At 39.8% G+C, this 22721-nt stretch overlaps 2 long non-coding RNA genes across 2 annotated transcripts in view; one reads left to right on the plus strand and one right to left on the minus strand.

The window, feature by feature from the left end:
- LOC105482262 (uncharacterized) overlaps positions 1-22306 on the plus strand; it is a 72122-nt gene extending 49816 nt beyond the window's left edge. The window contains exons 3-4 of the long non-coding RNA XR_987508.2: positions 10643-10745; positions 22185-22306. This is a non-coding gene — a long non-coding RNA (uncharacterized lncRNA). The remainder of the gene's footprint in view (positions 1-10642; positions 10746-22184) is intronic.
- LOC105482261 (uncharacterized) overlaps positions 1-22721 on the minus strand; it is a 33394-nt gene that overhangs the window by 8358 nt on the left and 2315 nt on the right. The window contains exon 2 of the long non-coding RNA XR_987506.3: positions 7281-7457. This is a non-coding gene — a long non-coding RNA (uncharacterized lncRNA). The remainder of the gene's footprint in view (positions 1-7280; positions 7458-22721) is intronic.

Genomic DNA, 22721 nt, shown 5'->3' on the forward strand with positions numbered 1-22721 from the left:
CCATTCTCCTGCCTCAGCCTCCCGAGTAGCTGGGACTACAGGCGCCCACCACCTCGCCCGGCTAGTTTTTTTTTGTGTGTATTTTTTAGTAGAGACGGGGTTTCACCGTGTTAGCCAGGATGGTCTCGATCTGCTGAGCTCGTGATCCGCCCGTCTCGGCCTCCCAAAGTGCTGGGATTACAGGCTTGAGCCACCGCGCCCGGCCTAGTTTGAAATATTTTTTAATGTTTCTTGTGATTATTTGACCCATGTGTTATTAAGAAGCATGTGTGTGTGTGTGTGGGTGTGTGTGTGCGTGTAACATTCTAGTGTTTGGATATATTTTATGTATCTTTTGGTTATTGATTTTAATTTGAATCTGGTATAGTCAGAAAACATTGCCTGTTTAATTTCAATCTTCTTAAATTTAGTCAAAATTTTATTCCTTTCTTAATTATTTTAATGTTTCCTTTTAGATTGCTAATTCTGTCATCTATGTCATTCTTGGTCTGACTCTATTAACTGAGTTTTCTCCTCTGTATGTGACATTTTGCTGCTTTTTCATCTCTCTACTAATTTTAATTGGGTGCTTATTATTGTTAATATAATGTTGTTTGTCTAGTTTTGTTAACTTCCTTTAAAAATTGTCACATTTTCTTCTGGTAGGCAATTAATTTAGTTGCAGAACAACTTGACCCTTTTGAAACTTGTTTTTAAGGTTTGTTAGGATGAGTTTGGATTAGCCTTTACTCTGAAACTACTTTGGTTCTCCTCTTAAGTAATGACAGTTCTTGGGTCTCTCCTGAATGTTCTGGTTGTTCAGCATGGTTGCTTTAGCTGGTGGCTAGAACTCAGTATCCACAACCAGCCCTATGTTATCTACAGTAATGTTCTGCCCTGTATAATGTTTCCTTTCTCATTCACTCGGGGTCACTCTATACCTGCAGAACTTAGCAGTCAGTCAGAAAGTCAAGGGGACTCAATGTGGATATCTGGGGACTGTTTTTCTGCATCATCCCTTTTACTACGGACTCTTTCTTTTGAATTCCTGCCACCTAACCTTCCCCAGCTCAGGGAGGACTCCATATTCTTCTTCCTCTGGGCTAACTCTGTGCCTGCATGGCCCTGGCAGCAAGCATCTCTCTAAATTTTGCGGCTTCTGGATCTCACTGGACTTTCCTTCATATGGCCCTGTTCCTGCTTCACTCCTTCCTCTGCCAAAATTCACTAAATGCCTGCAGCAGAAAACAGAGATGACTGCAAGCCTTATCTTGCTTCCTTCCCTTCTTTTGGGAGTCAGGGTCATGAGTTCCTGTTGTTGAATGTCTGAAAAGTATTGTTTTTATATCTTTTGTCCAGCTTTTTTGTTGTTTAGGCAGGAGTGTGAATTAGTCCCTGTTATTCAATCTTGGCCAGAATAAATGCCTCCTAAACCCTATCTTAAAAATCTAAATCAATGATCCAAAGATTTTTCAAATGATGTTAATACAGTCTACAAAAGCAAAATACAAAAGCATCAATAGAAACTCAAGCAATTATGAAACAAGATAAATTCTCCAAACTTATCCCCAGTCAGTAATACATAAATTTTTGTTTTAAATCCTTAATGTATTTAAACATATATTTAATAGCAAAATTATTCAGACATAGTTTTATCTATTTTATAACATTATTTTATGTAGATGTTATGATACTCATATAGTCTAATTTCAGTGCACTTTAACATATGTTACTTCTTGTGATCCTAATATAAAACCCATGAGATAGGTAGAGTATCGCTAAACCTGGAAAATAGGTATCTTCATTCCAAATCAGTATCAGACTAAACAAATACAATATATTTAAATGGCTCTAAAGTCTTTCTGGTTCATATAAATTACCGTACTTTGCAGAAACTGCAAATAATAGGGAAGATCAGTAAAACTGAAAGAGGCAGCTGAGGGTTTACATTGAAATAATACTTGGGTATCTACCAGGCTAGGGGGTTTGCCACTTTTCAAATATAAATATAAATGCAGGACATGGGAGTAGATGTGGCTTTACAGGGAAAAACAAAAAGAGGAGTTGTCTAACACCTTAATTCATCTTTTGCAAAATTCCTAAGTCAGAAAACAAAATAAACATAATAAAAATAATGACAGCTTTTAATTAGGTACCTGCTGTATGATCAGCTCTGTATTAAGTGCTTATTATAGAATTTAAGTCTCACATCAATGCATGTAGTAGCTATTATTATTAGCCACTTTTACAAATGCACAAACTAAAGCTTAGAGGGATTAAGAACCCAACTGAAGTTTATGTAGTTTAAAACTGAGTGAGCCTTCACGTGCTCCAACTTGAATTTCTGACTTTAAAGCCCACATTCTTAACCATAATTATATCACTACCTCATTAGAAACAAAACAAAACCCTGCTTTATGGCTTCATGTTGAGACAGAGGTTCTTAATTTTTTCTTTGCCACATTCCTGTTTATTTTAATGATCATAGGGTTTATCATGAAGCTCATATGACGCAAGCAATATTAAGTTGATTTTAAAAACTATCTCATGGAAAACTTGGCAAAGGGTGAAAGAAAAGTAGCCAATTCAAATGTATAAGGATATGTGTTTCACAGATTTGAAAAGATCAAAGTGATTTCCGGTTTCAATAATTTCTGGGTATGCCAATTCCCAAACCCTTATATTGTAAAGCCCCCCCGGTGTTGAATAAAATGTAACAATGATCTTTAATGCATATCTGAGAGATAGTAGGAGTTAAAGGAAGATCAATATGCCAGATTATATATCTCTATCAAGATATTAAAATCAGTATGAACTGTTGGTTCTCTATTTGAAAATCAAACCTAAAGAAACAATAGAAAGGAAAAAGAAGAAGATTTGAGAAAATAAAAAAAAAAAAAAAAGGCTGAGATCAGTCTGGACTTGTGAGTGGATGGGCAGCTACATCTTCAGTGAAGGATGGCCTCAGTCTCACAGTCTGTACCTTGGTGACAGCAGTGAGAGGAAACCTTAGAGAAAGGCTTTAAGCTATAGTCTGGTCTCTTCCTGAGCTGTCTAGGGGCAAGCATCACTTCCTGCACTCAGAACAGAAATTAAAGACAAAAGCCCCAGATTACTGGTGTTCATAGAGTAATACCAGGGCAGTGCAAAGCCTGAGATCAGAGGTGAGCCACATCAGGCATTCTCTCCTCTAAGCTCTCTTTTCAAATCCCCAGGGAGGGTGAATCAAAACCCAGGAGATTGTCTTCTCTCCATCCGTCTTCCTTATGTGTTGTCAGTGGGGTGATTGCAAATCAGAAATGCAAAGAGTGGTTCTGCGGTGTGTGGGGCTCTTTGCCCTGGCTCTGATCCCCTCCTCTCTCCTTAATCTCAGTGGAAGGGATCCAGACTGGGGTTTGGTCTCCTGTCCTTCCTCAAGAAACTTTGCCAGACATAGTAGCTGATACATCATATTCTGATGTATCAGAATATGAGTTTGTGAGTTACTAAATACCAGAGGGACACAAATACTATAAAAGAAAGACAACATACTGAACTACATATAATACACAAAGAAGAATTCTGATCAATCCTAATAAATAATTATCAACATGCTTAAGGCAATAAAGAAAGAAGTTAGTACTATGAAGAAAGAATGTGAGCAGTGAGTACAGAAGCTAATTATGCAGAGATGGGTGGAGGATTATTAGACTAGAAAATGGCTGGGCATTGATATTTACATGCACAGAAGCGCCCTCTCATTGAGGGCTGCACTTTGATGGCTGAGAACAACAGTTCACTAAATTCAGGGAAATGTTTTCTTTCTGAGTTAGGGTAGAAAAAAGTTACCTTGAAAAAATTCCAGAAATGAGTATCCATACCCTCTGCATGATGTGAGAAATTCCAAGCTAAGAAAGCAACCAAAAAAATATTCCTTTATTAATGATACTGATGGCAGCAGCAGCCATCTGGAGCGGCCTCCATGCCAGCTGCAGCAAGGAGGCACAGCTGGGGCTGCACACTCCGTGGAGCTGGCAACAAGTGGGAGCCCCACCCCTTCCAAGTTGGTGGAGCAGAAGCTCCCAGGGTGCAGCCACAGCCACCCCAAACACAGCTGTCGAGCCAGGCCTCCCACTCCAAAGAGCTGGCAGGACTGCTGCAGCTGCCCAAACCTCAGCTGCAGACCCAGGCCTCCTGCTCCACAGAGCAGGCAGGATCCCCATTGCCCCAGGCATAGCTGCAGCTGCCCAAATTGTGGCTGCAGACCCAGGCATCCCTGCACTCCTGGGAGCTCGGGAAGGACCCCCTGCCCTTGCAGGCTCAGAAATGCCTGTTCCCACTACCTGGCTTCTCCCCGCTGTCAGCACCTGTTCTGATGTCAGAGCAAAGTCAGGGCTGAGCTTGGGCACTGTGACAGCCCCATGGGGTGTGCACATGCTCAGGGCAGAGCTGACATGCCAGTCCCTGCCGCCTTGGCCCCTTCCAGATTTGGGGCACCGACGAACATAGGAGGGAAGCCGCGGAGGGGCTGAGGGCAGCCCACACTGGCCTGCAGGCACCCCTTGGCACCTATGGCCTCGGCACCATGACCAGCAGCAGGAGATAGACAGGTTCCTGGGTAGAAGGGGGCAGGTCCCCAGTGAGGCTCCACCTTCAGGCCAGAGAGGCCCTGAAAGCTGGGGGCTGGGCTGCCAGTGACATAGACCGGAGTGGGGATATGTGGTGCCTTTTCCAGGCCTGCCCGTGACTGCCCATGGGCCAATCAGTGTGCACTTCCTTCCCTCTGAGGCCCAGAGAAGACCCAGCTCAGCCAGAGTTGGGCAGACAACAGGATGACCAGCTGCAGAGAGGAGCTACCAACTCCAGGGCCTCCTCTGTGCTGAGAGCTGCAGAGATGACTGGATGACTTGCCTGCAGAGAGGATCTCCCCACTCCAAGGTCTCCTCTCTGGTAGAAGCTGAACACTATTCAGGACACCCTGTCTGCGGAAAGGAGCTGCCCCCCTGTGGGAGGCTGAGCTGCTCCATTGCTCAATAAAGCTCCTCTTCATCTTGCTCACCCTCCACTTGGCTGCATACCTCATTCTTCCTAGGTGCAAAACAAGAACTTGGGGCCTGTCAAATGGCAGGACTAAAAGAGCTGTAACACAAACAGGGCTGAAATATGCTCCTTGCTCACCATGTTGCAGGTGAAGAGAAGGAGAGAAGAGCTGTGGTCCTTCAGGGACCCCAGACCTGGGGGGTGCCCAAGTGAGGGCTGTGACTCCATCTTTGGGGCCCTATGGTTCTTAGCATCTCCAAGCTTCTGGGTGCCACCATGTTCCTGGTGCCAGTCGTGGAAGCTGCTTCCAGTGTGCCTGGTCTGGCTGCATCCCTGAAGAGAGCCCGAGCCCATGCTAGCACCTGGAGCTCCCTGTGGCGCTGCAGCAGCTGACATGTCTAACTGTACAGTGGCCAGAGCCCATGCTTGCTCACACACCCATCACCACTCCATGCCTGACTCACCCTTGGCAGGTGTGGGACCCAGGCCAGTAGTGTAAGCCAAGTGTAGCCTGACAGGCCGAGTGGGCAAAACAAGCCCAGGGGGCTTGAGCAAAACTTGGGCAAAGGCACCACTGGTCACAAAGATTTCTAGCCAGTAAAATGACACCTCGAAGATCCTGTAACAACACCCCTGAAGAATCTTGGCAGAAGTGAATGCAAAACTCCCCCTATAGTCCAGAGTACTTGAGAATCTAATAGACAAATCTCTACTGAAGATACACTTAAGATAAAATACTATTAAACACTTCAGGCAACAGTCACCATGAGCAAGAGTCAGCAGACTTACCACACCAAGGGTGTGTAATTATAGAAACAAATTAAAAAGATGATTTAAAAAACCTATGTTGAAAATAATTTAAAATAACAGAAATATTCAAGACCTAAGCAATATTTCATTCTTATGAGATAGTTTTTAAAGTCAACTTAACAAAGTATAAAAAAGGGAAAAAAGAATAGAATGCTAGTAATAAAACATATAGCTAGTAAAATTAAAAAATAAATGGATTTATTAATAGCAGATTGGGCTATAAATTGATGGAATTATCCAAAATAACCCAAGATTTATTAGAATGAAACTATTACAGAAAGGTAGAGACAGGGTAGAGATAAAATCTGTCATGTGTATGTATAACTAGAGTCCCAGAAGAAGAGGCTGTAAATCATTGAGAAAACAAACGTATTTCAAGATAGAATGTCAAATAAATAATTTTCAAACGTTACTGGAAGATAATCCTTAGATTTAAGAAACACAGTTTTAAGCAAGGTGCAAATAATCCACATTTGGTGGTACTTACACACCACGGAATACTAGGCAGTCATAAAAAGAATGAGATCATGTCTTTTGTGGGAACATAGATAGAGCTGGAGGCCATTATCTTTAGCAAACTAATGCAGAAACAGAAAACCAAGTATCACATGTTCTGTCTTGTCAGCGGAAGCTACATAAAGAGAAACGCATGGGCACAAAGGAGAGAACAACAGACACTGGGCCCGTCTTAAGGGTGGAGGGTGGGAGGAGGGAGAGGAGCAGAAAAAAAAAACTATTGGGTACTAGGCTTAGTACCTGGATGATAAAATAATCTGTAAAACAAACTCCTGTGACATGAGTTTACCTATATAACAACCCTGCACATGTAGCTCCAAACCTAAAATAAAAATAAAATAAAAAAGAAAGTAAGATTAAAGAAAAAAAGAAAGAAAAAAATCCACATTTAGAATATGATGAAACTACAGGACAACAAAGAAGAAAAATATTGAAGAAATCAGAGCGAAAAGATAGCTTACTTATAAAGGACAAAATATTATACTTTTACATAGGGCTGACTTCACAGCTTTGAGAGGGTCTTCAAACTACTGAGGAAAAATGTCTTCCACATAGAATTATATACATATATTCATTTGCTTAGAGCTGCCATTAAAAAATACCAGTCTGGTGAATTAACCTCTCTATCAGCATCTCTCTAAGCTTGCCTATACTAAAGAGAGTTTAAAAAATGGATTATTAGCAAATTCAGCTATTAACAAATATTTGATTGCTTGTAACAGACCAGATACTACTAGTTATAAGTATTACAAAGGTAAATAAGAAACGTTCCCATTCCAAAGAGATTACTGGTTTAAAAGGAGAAGAATATTGTCAGAAAAGGGCTTCTTTTTCCCTTCGTACCTTTCACTCGCTGGTAGTAGACCAAGTATCCTAAGCTAGTGCCTCTCAAACTCTAGCAGGGATAAGAATCACCTAAAGTACAAATTCTAATTTAGAAGGTCTGCATTTCTTACCGGCTCCCAAGTGATGCTGATGCTGTTGGGTCTGTGGACCACGCTTGAATAAAAAGTTCTAGGCCGGGCACAGTGGTTCACGCCTGGAATCCCAGCACTTTGGGAGGCCGAGGTGGGTGGATCACGAGGTCAGGAGATCGAGATCATCCTGGTTAACACGGTGAAACGCTGTCTCTACTAAAAATACAAAAAAATATTAGCCGGGTGTGGTGGCAGGTACCTGTAGTTCCAGCTACTCAGGAGGCTGAGGCAGGTGACTGGCGTGAACCCGGGAGGTGGAGCTTGCAGTGAACCGAGATCACGCCACTGCACTCCAGCCTGGGCGACAGAGCGAGACTCCATCTCAAAAAACAAAAAAAAAACAACAACAACAAAAAAAATCTAGCAGGTACTCTTTCAAGTTGTGGAGAATTTCTTTGGTATTGTGGTATTCTGATTAAAACATTTTAAAGTGCTCCACTTTACAAATCTAGTTACATATGTTATATTTTCTAAATTGACAGTTCTGTTTGTTTTATAAAAGTATGTCTGTTAACTTTAACAGTTCACCTATCTAATAGAATCGACAAAATCCACAATTGGATTAACACAATGTGGATTGTATCAATTTGACTGGATAGGTTAAGACTTTTTCTGGAAACTGTACTGTTGGCTAACAAATAGCAAGTGATCCTCTCGGCCTCAGAGTATAGTGTGTTTTCCTAATTATAATGCAGGCCCAAGCTACAGCAAGTGTTTCAATAGCAACATTCAATAGGAAGGATGTCAGCCATATGCCTAACACATAGAAATGAAAAAAACTGTTTTGTAAAAATTACTCTATCCATCTTCCTCTCAACTTTTCTGTCTTTCCTTTTTTTTTCCTTTTTTGGTAAACCCTTAGAGCCAGAGTGTCTTTTCTTAATGGCCTCTGTTTTAGACTCTTATTCATCCTCCTCCATTTAGTTTACTGGGAAGGAAATGCAGATACTTTAAATCTTACTTGAATTGTTATTCACTTATTTTTAAAAACCTTGTTATAAAACAAAAGCCACATTCAATGTTATTCACTTATGATCATATTATTGTATCAAACCAGAATGTTTATTTTCTGCTTGCCTCTATGCTGAGAATATCCTGGAATTACTTTTTTCCTACACATTTCCTATTGTTTTCCTCTAGGTTAAACCAGCTATTTAGCAGTGAATTTTAGTGACAAATTTGGCTTATGACTCATATTTTTTGGTTAAAATGTAATCTGTATATTCTATTGCATGGAAGGTTAAATTATATGTTAATATGCTTTCAAATGTAAGCTAAGCTATAACAATCACATTGTCTAGTAGGAACTTTCCCAAAGGATGAGTACATCTTCAACAAAAGAGTACTAAATTTGTTTCTATCTAGATTTCTGTAATTTGACTCTGTCCTATATCCTTGCAGCATCTATATAAGCATAGTAATAACAAATACATTGAATAAAAGACAATGTTGCTCCACAAATAGAGCAGGACTGAGTGGGGTCTGGCTTACCTAGGGAAGAGCTCAGATTGATGCAGATTAGAGGAGATGCAGATCAGAGGATACAAAGGAACAGATATGGAGAATGAACAAGTCTAGAGATCTAATGTATGACTTAAAGGCTTTAGGTAATAAAACTACACAGTTTTAGGTTTCATACTAAATGAGTAGATTTTAACTGTTCTTGCCACACAAACAAAGGGTGACTATGTGAGATGATAATCTGCTCCACTATAATAATGGTTTTACCATCTACATGTAGTCCACAGCATCATGTTGTATACCTTAAATATATACAATCAAATGTATTATAAAAAATTAATACAAATTAACGGAAGCCACCTGAGTAATGTATAGTGACTCTAGTTTGTAACAACTCATAAATAATTAAGACTTTAGGCTGGATGTGGTAGCTCACACCTGTAATGCCAGCACTTTGGGAGGCCGAGGTAGGAAGATTGCATCCAGGAGTTCAAGACCAGCCTGGGCAACATGGCAAGACCCCTATCTGTACAAAAAATTTAAAAATTAGCCAGGTATGATGGCTTGTGCTTATGGTCCCAGCTACTTGGGAGGCTGAGATGGGAGGATAACTTGAACCCAGGAGGTTGAGGCTATAGTGAGCTATGATCATGCCACTCTACTCCAGCCTGAATGACAAAGTGAGACTCTGTCTCAAAAAAAATAAATAAAATGGAAAGAATTTTAAGAGAAAATAATTTTCAACTCAATCAAGCTGTTATGTATAAGAGTTCAAAGCTGAAAAAAGCAAGATTAAATACTTCAGTAATTCAGAAATGTTAGAAGTCACCCTTTTATTAAAAGCTACAAAGATTTTATTAAATGAGATAATTTTTCTCAAGTTCTTATTCAAGGTCTAGATATGAAGTAAATGCTCAAAAAATGATAGCATTATTTATAACTAGCTAAATGGCTTTCTCCCTTTTTCTATTTAGTATTTGTTGTTTTAAGATAATGTATTTTTCATCATATACTTGTTTTTATTATATATGAAATTATAAATATTTAATAAGCATCAATGGAATTAGACCACATAATTCCCATGAGTCTTAGATTTCTATACATAAGCCTCTTATCTGGCTTTCTTTTTTTAAGAAAAGTAACTCATTAATAACTTAAGAGCCTGGTAACAAGAAGTAAAAGTAAAGATATAGTCTATAGCAAGAACTAATCTCATGAAGCTATAACCCAAATCTTTGAGCCATGGCTGTCATTGTGCACAAGTAATTAAAAAGCGATGAGTGGTAGTGGCTTGAGTGATTTTTTACATTTTGAAGAAACAGCTTCAAAATGGACTATATATCTGTATATCTATCTATCTATCTGTCAATCAATCAAGATATATTCTAGATCCATAACCCATGAGCTTATCCCTTCTGTGTACACACACACAGAGGCACACACACACATATATATATAATATATATATACACACACACACATACATATACAGATAAATGTAGATATATGTATCCCAATTCCATCTGAGATTTCATTAGAATGGCCTTTACTGACCATATTTCTATCTGCATTCTGGTGTGACCACTTAACCAATCTCTAAGGAATTCCAAACTTTCCCTAGTCTTCTTGCCTTCTAAGGATCTCTCCAGAACCATCTTTAATGTTCCATTTACAGAAATATAGGCTTTTTCTAGCCTGCTTTCCCAAATTCTTCCAGCCTCACCCTATTATCTGGTTCCAAAGCTGCTTCTATGTTTTGAAGTATTCATTATCATCAACACCACATTTCTCAGTACCAATTTTCTATCTTAGTTTTCTGTCGCTTATAACAGAACATTGAAACAGAATAATTAATAAGGGACAAAATTTATTTATTACAGTTCTGCCAGCCCGAAAATCCAAGGTTGAGGGGCTGCATCTGGTAACAGCCTTCTTGCTGGTGGGGACACTGCAGAGTCTTGAGGGGGAGCAGAGCATCACATGGTAAGGAGGATGAGCATGCTAATATGCTAGCTCAGGTCTCTCTTCCTCTTCTTACAAAGCCACCAGCCCCACTCTCATGATAGCCCATTAATCTATTAATTAATTAATTCATAAGTGGATTAATTCATTCTCCCCTTAAAGGCTTCACCACTCAAAACTACCACTATGGGGATTAAACTTCAACAGGAGTTTTTGTTTTTTGTTTTTTTGTTTTTTTGTTTTTGAGACGGAGTCTCGCTCTGTTGCCCAGGCTGGAGTTGGAGGCCGGATCTCAGCTCACTGCAAGCTCCGCCTCCCGGGTTTACGCCATTCTCCTGCCTCAGCCTCCCGAGTAGCTGGGACTACAGGCGCCCGCCACCTCGCCCGGCTAGTTTTTTGTATTTTTTTTAGTAGAGACGGGGTTTCACCGTGTTAGCCAGGATGGTCTCGATCTCCTCACCTCGTGATCTGCCCATCTCGGCCTCCCAAAGTGCTGGGATTACAGGCTTGAGCCACCGCGCCCGGCCTCAACATGAGTTTTGAAGAAGACAAATGGGTGAACCATTGCATTCTGTTTCTTGACTTGATTCCCTTTTTTCCCTCCCTCTTTCTTTTTTATTTTTATTTTTTTACTTTTTCTTTCTTCTAAAAAATCAGGTTTCTCAAGGTTTCAATTATATACAAAAGTGCACCGATTTTAAGTGGTCAACCCGACAATTTTTGATACGTGTATAGAGTCAGATAGCTACCCCACAATCATGATGTAGAACACTCCTGCCACTCTAGATGTCCCTTCAGAGGCCCTTACAGTCAATCTCCTTCTCCTGGCCTTGTCCCTGGGAAACTTGTTTCCTATCTTAAATATGAAGAGGAATGTTGACAGTCTAAAAAACAGCTTGGTAATGTAAATGTTCCCTATGGCATCTTGTTCTTAATCTACAGTGATTGCACGTTGTTGGTCATTTCCTAATTGGCATCTGAAAGAACTGGAAATCATTAAAATCTGCCTACCTTCTGCCCACTTCCAGAGCCACCAGCTGGACTCATTATCTTTGCTGATTTGCTCCATGTATATCAAAGATATACTGGCTCCATGTTTCCAAAGATATGTCATGCTAATTGGCATCTCCTCAGAGGCTGAAAACACAGTCTGTGCTTAAAGAGAAAGAGATGCACAGATGCAATTAAATGTAGTAAACTCCACCTCCTACTTATTTTTCTATTACCCTTTGGCTAGATTTTGATGAAGTTTTGTTTCTGAAAGATTATTATGTTATTAACCTGTAGAAATAGGAAAAGATAAGGAATAATGAGTGAACGAGGCTCAAGCAATGAATCTAGAGGATGGACAATGGTAGCATAAATATGGTGAGATGAACAAAAATGCATTAAAAACCATTTGTTGAGCATGTGTCAAGCACAGTTCTGAGATACTAAACCAGAATATGCTGTGAATCTCACCCACAGGCTTACATCCAAGTAGGGGAGACAGCCAGGTAATCAGGCAAAGATGATAAGTGATGCATGCAATGAGAGCAGCAACACTATTTACTATGGGAGCATACACACAAAACAGGCTGAGATATTCTGAGAGAATGCACTAAAAGTGGATGGAAAGGTGATAGAGACACTGGGGCTGAAGGAGAAGGAAGCTCGGAACCCTGCACAGGGTTGCCCAAGCACTAGGACTCATTCCTGGCCCTAAACACCTTCTTTTTTTCTTTTTCCTTTTCCTTTTCCTTTTTCTTTTCAGATGGAGTTTTGCTCTTGTCGCACAGGCTGGAGTGCAATGGTGTGATCTTGGCTCACTGCAACCTCCGCCTCCCGGGTTCAAGCGATTCTCCTGTCTCAGCCTCCCAAGTAGCTGGGATTACAGGTGTGTGCCACCATGCTTGGCTAATTTTGTATTTTTAGTAGAGACAGGGTTTCACCATGTTGGTCAGGCCAGTCTAGAACTCCTGATCTCAAGTGATACACCCACCCCAGCCTCCCAAAGTGCTGGGATTAGAGGTGTGAGCCACTGCACCTGGCCCCCTAAACAGCTTCTAAGGAAAGGATAAGTGAAGTAACTGCAGTGTGGCTTACTCTCACCATGGACCTTTGGGATCCCAGCTGCAGGAAATCTCACAATACCCATGGACATTTGAGTTGACAGGGGGACCTGCCCAGACAGTCAACAGAGACAGAGCTTGAATCTGCACACAACCTAGGAAGTTTGGTGCAGAGACAGCTGCAAAGGAACACAGCCATAGACACCCATTCCCCAAGGCTCTCCATACTCCTCTAGGTGGCTCAGGCCTTTTGTAACTGCCAGACCTAGAAAGATCAGGGCTGTCTTCCCCCTGGAACTAGGGCAAATTGGAGCTACATACCACCTGTCTACTGGCCCCTCCTAGGGTCCCTGCCTGGCTGCTTGCAATGGAATAAGCACATAGACAGCCTCCACTGCTCTGCTGGTGTTCTGCCAAAGACCACTACTGTAGTGCTTTTACTGATGGCCCCCACCACTCTACTGGAGCACTTTTGCCAACAGCCTCCTGACAGAGTGCCCTCACTAGCAGTCCTTACCACCCCAGGGAGTGCACCACCAGCAGCCTCTGCTGTCTCCAAAGGAGTGCTTTAGCTGGTGGCCCCCCAATGGAGTGCTTTTACTAGCAGCCAGAGAGCACCTCGGCACCCCTAGCACAGTTGGTGCTTGACTTTGAGGGGCCAGAGAATAAAACCACAGGACTGGTGCCAGCCCCCAGGGTTAGAGAGTGCAGCCTAGGAGTGTCAAGCTGAGCCAGAAACAAAGTCAGTAAACTATACCCAATTTACACCAGTCAAACCCGCGAGAGAAATAAAGAACAGTTTTGTTAAAATTGTTTCAAAAATCAGGGAGGAGGGACTCCTCTCTAATGCATTTTATGAAACCAGCATCATTCTGATACTAAAGTTGTACAGAGACACAATGAAAAGAGAAAATCTCCAGTCAATATCCCCGATGAACACAGACACAAAATTCCTTAACAAAATACTAGCAAACTGAATCCAGCAGCACATCAAAAAGCTAATTCAACATGATCAAGCAGGGTTTATTCCTAAAATGGAAAGTTGGTTCAAAATAACAAGTCAATAAATGTGATCACCACATAAACAGAATTAAAACAAAAACCACATGACCATTTCAGTAGAAGAAGAAAAAGGCTTTTGATAAAATTCAACATCATTTCATCTTACAAATTTTCAACAAATTAGGCATCAAAGGAATACACCTCAAAAAAATAAGATCCAAACCCACCACCAAGATTATAACTGATGAGCAAAAACTGGAAGTATTATCCCTGAGAACTGGGACAAGACAAGGATGTCCACTCTCACCACTCTTACTCAGCATAGTACTGAAAGTCCTAGCCAGAGTGATCTGGTAAGAGAAAGAAATAAAAGATATCTAAATAGAAACAGAGGAAGTCAAATCATCTTTCTTCACAGACAATATGAGTCTATACTTAGAAATCCCTAAGCACTCCACCAAAAAGCTCCTTGAACTGACAGATAACTTCAGTAAAGATTTAGGATACAATATCAACACACACAAATCAGTGGCATTTCTATACACCAGTAATGAGAGAGCTGACAGCCAAATTAAGAACACCACTTACAATAGACACAAAAAGAACAAAGTATCTAGGAATACAGCTAACCAAAGAGGTGAAAGAACTCTACAATGAGAATTACAAGGCACTGCTGAAAGAAATCAGAGATGACAAAAACAAATAGAAAAACATCCCACCATTCCATGCTCATGGATAGAAGAATAAATATTGTTAAAATGGCCATACTGTCCAAAGCAATCTATAGATTCAATGCACTTCCTATTAAATCATAAACATAATTTATCACAGAATTAGAAAAAACTACTCTAAAATTCACATGGAACCAGAAAAGAGTCTGAACAGACAGAGGGATCCTAAGCAAAAAGAACAAACCTGGAGACATCATGCTGCCTGACTTCAAACTATACTGCAAGGCTACAGTAACCAAAACAGTTTGGTACTGGTACAAAAACAGATACATAGACAAATGGAACAGGATATAGAACCCAGAAATAAAGCTACATATCTACAACTACCTGATCTTCAACAAAGCTGACAATGACAAGCAATGGGGGAAAGGAATCCCTATTCAATAAATGATGCTGAGGCCAGCTCCATCAGGGAGACCCTAACCCAGTGGCACTAGAAGAATTAGACACACACACAGAAATATAGCATGTGGAGTGGGAAATCAGGGGACTCACAACCTTCAGAGCTGAGAGCCCAAACAGAGATTTACCCACATATTTACTGACAGACTATAGATTAACTAAAAGTATTCCTTACAGGAAACAAAGGCATGGGCGGAAACAAAGGGATGCCTTCTGGCTAGTTATCTGCAGCAGGAATGTGTCCTTAAGGCAAAGATTGCTCATTCTATTGTTTGTGGCTTAGGAACGCCTTTAAGGGGTTTTCTGCCCTGGGTGGGCCAGGGGTTCTCTGCCCTCATTCCAGTAAACCCGCAACCTTCAGCGTGGGCATCATGGCCATCATGAACATGTCACAGTGCTGCAGAGATTTTGTTTATGGCCAGTTTGGGGCCAGTTTATGGCCAGATTTGGGGGCCTATTCCCAACAATGGTGTTGAGATAACTGGCTAGCAGATTGAATCTGAACCCCTACCTTTTACTATATATAAAACTCAACTCGGCAGGGCGCGATGGCTCATGCCTATAATCCAAGCACTTTGGGAGGCTTAGGCAGGTGGATCACCTGCGGTCAGCAGTTCGAGACCAGCCTGGCCAACAGGGTAAAACCCTATCTCTACTAAAAAATACAAAAGTTAGCCAGGCATGGTGGTGGGTGCCTATAATCCCAGCTACTTGGGAGGCTGAGGCAGGAGAATTGCTTGAAACTGGGAGGAGGTTGCAGTAAGCCAAGATCGCACCATTGCACTCCAACCTGGGCAACAAGAGCGAGATTCTGTCTCAAAAACAAACAAACAAACAAACAAAAAACCCAAAAACTCAACTCAAGATGGATTAAAAACTTAAATGAATTCCTTACACTATAAAAATCCTAGAGAATACCTAGGAAATATGATTCTGGACATTGGCCTTGGCAAAGAATTCATGAGCAGTCACCAAAAGCAGTTGCAACAAAAACGAAAATTGACAAGAGGAATGTATAAACTAAAGAGCTTGTGCACAGCAAAAGAAACTATCAACAGAGTATACAGACAACCTACAGAATGGAAGAAAATATTATCAAACTATGCAGCCAACAAAGATCTAATATCTAGAATCTATAAGGAATTTAAGCAATTCAACAAGCAAAAAACAAGCAGCCCCATTAAAAAATGAGCAAAGGACATGAATAGACACTTTTCAAAAGAAGACATACATGTGGCCAACAAAGGTATGAAAAAGTGCTCAATATCACTAATCATTAGAGAAATGCAAATCAAAATGAGATACCAGTCAGAATGGCTATTATTAAAAAGTCAGAAAATACACACTGGCCAGGTTGCAGAGAAAATGGAATGCTGACACACTGTTGGCAGGAAAGTAAATTAGTCACTTTAATTTAGAGATTTCTCAAAGAACTTAAAACAGAACTACTATTTGACCCTGCAACCCCATTACTGGGTATGTACCCAAAAGAAAATTGTACCACCAAAAGTACACATACACTCCTTTGTTCATTGTAGCACTATTCACAATTACAAAAACACAAATCAACCTAGATGCCCATCAGTGGTGGAATGGGTAAAGAAAATGTGGTACATATGCACAGTGGAATACTACACAGCCGTAAAAAGAATGAGCCATAAAAAAGAATGAGATAACACTCATTTGTAGCAACATGAGTGGAGCTGGAGGCCATTACCCTAAATGGGTTAATGCAGGAACAGAAAACCAAACACTGCATGTTCTCACTTGCAAGTTTTGAGCTAACCATTGAATATACATGGATACAAAGATGGGAACAACAGACACTGGGGACAATTAAAGGAGCTGGGGGGTGCGGGTTGAAAAACTACCTATCAGGTACTATGCTCACTACCTAGGTGACAGTATCATTCATACACCAAATCTCAGCAATACACAATATTCCCATGTAACAAACCTGTACATGTACCCGTAAAACTAAAAAGTTAAAAGAAACAGAATATGTACCATATTTTAATTAGAAATAAGTATTTTGTTTATTTAAATACCAAAAATGTTACACTGATTGGAGTTTTAAGACCTTTAGAATGCATGAATGTTTTTATTATATTTTATACAGAATAAAATTTGTATTTACCACACACAAAAGCAAAAGCAAACCACAAAATGGTCTTGTGGTCAAGCAGGCTTCTCAAAGATTGTGATATCTAAAACCAGCCTTGAAAAATATGAGGCGTATAAAACTTGAGAATTTGTCAGGGTTCGTCATAGTAATAAGTGACTCATAAAGGAGAAATAGGAGAATATTTAAAATTAAGTTGTATCAATCAAAAGCACTCAAGAAGTGAAAAAAAGTAAAAATACAATCTGAATCAAATCATATGGAAGTCAAAAGTGGTTCAAAGAAATTTTAAAAAATGAAAAAAGAAAGAATGAGAAAGAACACCCTGCACCCACTATGGAGCAGGCACCATAGCAGGTGCTGAAAACTCGGGCTCTGCATTTGAGGGGCTAACACACTTACTGTGTTCCCAAGGATATTTGTATCATCCATATCTGGGCATTTGGTGGAAATCATGCTAAATGGGAACTGGGAGACCACGTTTCTCAATTTGGCCTAGCCTTCAGGGAACTCAGTTTACTCACCTATACAATCAAGAGATTGAGCTAAATTATTGCTCTAGCATTCTAACCTCTAAAATTTTCTGATTTGATGTGCACTCAGCAGGTGTTTGTAACTTTGTCATGAGGTATAATAACGTTATTTCTTGAGGAACTTCGTTAGAAGGGTAACAGTGGCCATATCTGCTACAGTCCTCTGCAAAGGAAAGTACCATCAGGCCATTACACTTCTTCAGGTTGCTATGGCTTTTCCCATGTGTGTGGATGTCAAATAAAAATAACCTTGCTACTCTGGCTGAAATGATTTGGCCAGATGCAAGACACCTATGTGAATGTATATGAGAACTACAGAGTGATAAGGAGCTTGGGGTGAAACATGACCAGTATGAATGACCCAATGGGAGCTCTTCATGCTGGTGTGAACACTGATACATGGAAGAAAAAGGCTGAGCGTGGTGGCTCACACCTGTAATCCCAGTACTTTGGGAGGCTGAGGCGGGTGGATCACTTGAGGTCAGGAGTTCAAGGCCAGCCTGACAATATGGTGAAAGCCCATCTCTATGAAAAATAGAAAAATTAGCTGGGCTGGTGGTGCATGCCTGTAGTTCCAGCTACTCGGGAGCCTGAAGCATGAGAATTGCTTGAATCTGGGAAGCGGAGGTTGTAGTGAGCTGAGATGGTGCCACTGCACTCCAGCCTGGGTGACAGAGGGAGATTCCATCTCAAAAAAGAGAAAAAAGAAAGAAAGAAAAAGTGGGTCACTAGAATTGCTTTTGTATTCTACAGGACTATGAGTCATTCTTAAAGAGCTTCAGGATCTGCTGAACATGACAGTTTTAGAAGCACTGAGAGACAGAATGACTCTATAGTTGCTTGCCTTCCTGGGCTCCTCTTTACTACAGATATTTGTTCACAAACTCCCATGACCCAGAGAAATATGGGTGTGTCTCATCTCAGAACCTTGTAACTTTTAAGCAAAGTTTCACAACTGTGAAAACCTCAGGGGCAGGCAGGAGGTGTCTCCACCTGAATGGGGCTTATACATGAAGACAGATGAGTAAGCAGCTAGTTCTATGCAAATAATGGGTTATTCAGGAAGACCTTACAGCATAATACAACTTTTAGCAAGTTGATGTGGCAAAACTATATATTTTCTAGTTGTTTAGGACTAAGATAAAGAAATAAATTGGGAAAGTTGGTTTTACCACTTAATTAATTTGGGTTGTTTTATTTATTGAATTATGATTAGGATTTTCTTCAAATTCATAAAAGCAAAAAAGATTTTTTTTTGCTATTAGAAAGACTGGCTTTATTATTAATCCTTTTTAGGTCAATTTCTGGGCATGCTAACATTAAGTATATGAAATAACATGACAAGGAAAAATTTATAGTTCAACTTTGCTTAAAAGTTACAAGAAGTTATAAAGACTCTTTAAGTCATCTCTGAAAAAGTCTGAATTTTTAAAAAATGTCCCTTTTCATATGATTATCCTTTAATTTTCAAGTTTTCTTTTTAACTTGAGGGTGTAGTGAAATCTCAATGTGGACAAAATTATAATTCTGTATATAAACTACAGGAGTTTTTTCCAAAATGTGGGGATTGTGACTATCAAGAGTGTGAAGGTTCTGAGATTTTACTCTGCTTGCAGCTAACAAGTGAGTCTGCTAGCCACATGGATGCTGACAGAAGTCACTAGACTTTAGGCTCAAGACAAAGCAATTGTGGCATTTAGAGTGTCAGCATTTGCACTTGTTCCTCAAGCCCCAATTTCCACAGGGTAACAATAAGAGGGTCTCAACTTGTGAACACACAATTGGATGCATTCCAGGAAAGGAACTCTGAGTTGAGGAACCCTAAATCTTTTATGATTAGCAATAAACCTGCCCTACCTTTGCCCCAGAGCGAGCCATCATTTACATTATAATGTAAATAAAACCAACTTGTCCTTTGCTCTAGAGGGAAACACCATCTGTGTCTTCCAAGGCTGTTTCTGTATAAACACCCTTGAAAAGATAACATTCTTGAAAAGGAAGTCAGTCCCTCTGCAGGAAAGACATTGAGACACACAAGAAATCACAGAGATTTGTCTCTCAACAGTGACCCATTAATGGAACTGAGAGCAGACAGACAGACCCTCCAATATCGTCTTATACTGTTTTATACTCAGAAAAGGAAAGAGAAGCAAAACTAAAGGCAGGTAGCCTGGCGCCTGGGAACCAGACCCAAAACTAAGGAACTAGACCCAAAACCAGGCCTGGGCCTGCCTGACCTAAGCCTGGAAGTTAAAATTCGACCCCTGACCTAACAACTGATGACATTGTGAAACTTCCCGGTCTGTTTCACTCTGACAACCGGTTCATGCAGCCCCGGTCACGTACCCCCTGCTTGCTCAATCGATCATGACCCTCTCACGTGCACCCCCTTATAGTTATGAGTCCTTAAAAGGGACAGGAATTGCTCACTCAGGGAGTTGGCTCTTGAGACAGGAGTCTTGCCGATGCTCCCGGCTGAATAAACCTCTTCCTTCTTTAACTCAGTGTCTGAGGAGTTTTGTCTGTGACTCGTCCTGCTACAGAGCCATCAAATCAGTTTGAAGGGTATAAAAATATACAATAATATGTCATACATCAGGGTAAGTATTGTTTAGTGAAGCCTTTGTTTGCTGTGTCTAGATGTAAAACTTATTTTAATTCTCAAAAAGTTTGAGAAACACTTGCTAGGATATCATGGCTATATTGAGTTCTTACATTCTAGATGACACAGTTTGTCTTGTTTTATGTCTAAATCTATGTAATAGCAATATGCATTATGTTGAGAATTTTATGTAATATAAATTATGAACAAAATTCCATAAAGTACATATTCTAATCATGATTGATGAATAACACTCAAATGCTACTTTCTGCAGATGAGAAAATTTTAGATATTTTTATATATTTTTTTTTAGAGACAGGGTCTTGCTCTGTCACTCAGACTGGAGTGCAGTGGTGGGATCTGGGCTCACTGCAGCCTCAACCTCTTGGAGTCAAGCAATCCTCCTGCTCAGCCTCCCAAGTAGCTGGGACTATAGGCATGCACCACCAAGCCAGCTAACTTTTGTATTTTTTGTAGAGATGGGGTTTTGCCATGTTGGCCAGCCTGGTCTCAAACTCCTGAGCTCAGGCAATCTACCTGCCTTGGCCTCCCAAAGTGTTGATATTACAGGTGTGAGCCATTGTGCCAGGACTACATATTTTTTTAATAAATGAAATTTTAAGATGATAATTTTACCTCAGGTTTTAGATTGGTAGTGAGCAAAATGTATATGTCCAGATCACCTAGAGAATAAAATATAATGTGGGAAAATTTACATTACTCACTAAATTGATGCTTTGTAAGCAGTAAGATTTAATGAAGGGTACAAACAAAAAAGTTAAGAAATATTTGATATCTTAAGGATGCCAAAGCAAATATATATATATATATATATATATATATATATATATATATATATATATATTTAGGCTGATTTGTATGCTGGTGAAACAAATGTTTCGAATAAGCAAAATGAATGTTGGGTCTTTAATGTTTGTTAAATTCATTTTTTTTTGAGAAACACTTTACAAAATATACAACATTTCACTAAAAAGTAGCTTTTAAAAGTCCAGTTTCATAAATACTGAGTTCTTGCTATATGCATAGGATCTGAGTTAGGTCAGAAGATATAAAGATATGCAAATTACTTACCTGGCTTTATGTCGTGCATATGGATTAGAGTGATTATAATTTCAAAGGGTTGCAACTATTTCCACTTTTCTATTGTATATATAGTGGTCCCTCTCTATCTGTAGGTTCCACATCCATGCATTCAACCAACAAGATCAAAAATATTTGGAAAAAAATACCAGTAAAAATAACAATGCCATGGTAAAGATAATACAAATAAGCAATACAGTGTAACAACTATTTACCATTTATATTGTATTAGGTATTATAACTAATCTAGAGTTGATTTAAAGTAAATGAGAGGATGTGTGTAGGCTATATGAAAACACTATATCATTTTTTATAAGGAACTTGAGCATCTCAAATGTTGGTATCTGTGTGGGTCTTGGAACCAAACCCTGCAGATACCAAAGTATGCTTATACCTACAGAACTGTCTCCAACAAGAATTCAATATTACTATTGCTAGGATTGAGGCCATGGTAAAATGCTATAATGCTAACAAAATTATTTTACATTAATTTTAAAAGTTACACATTTAAATGTTTATTTCTAAATCTGGGGGAAGCAATTTTAAGAATAGATGTAGATCCTGTTTTAGAAAAAGACTATCCACAATCTTGATATATGAAAGCCACTTTTCTGAACTTCAATTATCTGCCAAAGACGGAACTTTAATGGCAGAAGCAAACATTGTATCACTGGATCTATTAAAAAAACAGAATTATTGTTTCTGTAGGATAGAATCACTTAAGGAAAGAATATGCAAATAATAATCTTCTTGGAAGTTTTATATTTTAAACATGTAAAATGCCATCAGTTCATTGTTTTCTTTCTCAGAAAGGTAGTAAAAACACTTTTAATGAGGGTTCAACTAAGCTGAACCTTTCTTTAATTACATTGTACCCCTCCAATGCATATTTAAAGGAAAATTTTTTTTTTTTTAGACAGAGTCTCGGTCTATTGCCTAGACTGGAGTGTAATGGGGCAATCTCGGCTCACTGCAACCTCCACCTCCTGGGTTCAAACAATTCTCCTGCCTCAGCCTCGCAAGTACCTGGGATTACAGGTGTGTGCCACCGTGCCCGGCTAATTTTTGTATATTTAGTAGACACGGCGTTTCACTGTGTTGGCTAGGCTGGTCTTGAACTCCTGACCTTGTGATCCACTTGCCTTGGCCTCCCAAAGGCGTATGGGTGAGCCACTGCACCCGGCCAAGATTAATTTTTATAAAAAAGTTTTTCCAGGGTAAATTTGAAGTCAGGAGTCATTGAAAGGAACCAAAATGTCCTTAACATCTCAGATGCTAATAATGTTTCATAAATTGATATTATTTATTCTGTACACATGGAGACTATAAGGAAAACTGCTATTTGTAGGAAAGGTAGCATTATGCAGACATTTAGAAGAGGTCCTTTGCCTGATGTAATCAGAACTAGTGTGAGCCAGTTAACTGAGAAAACTGAATTAAAGTGGGGAATTAC

The sequence above is a fragment of the Macaca nemestrina genome, chromosome 8 (assembly GCF_043159975.1).
Source record: "Macaca nemestrina isolate mMacNem1 chromosome 8, mMacNem.hap1, whole genome shotgun sequence".
NCBI classification, from domain to species: domain Eukaryota; kingdom Metazoa; phylum Chordata; class Mammalia; order Primates; family Cercopithecidae; genus Macaca; species Macaca nemestrina.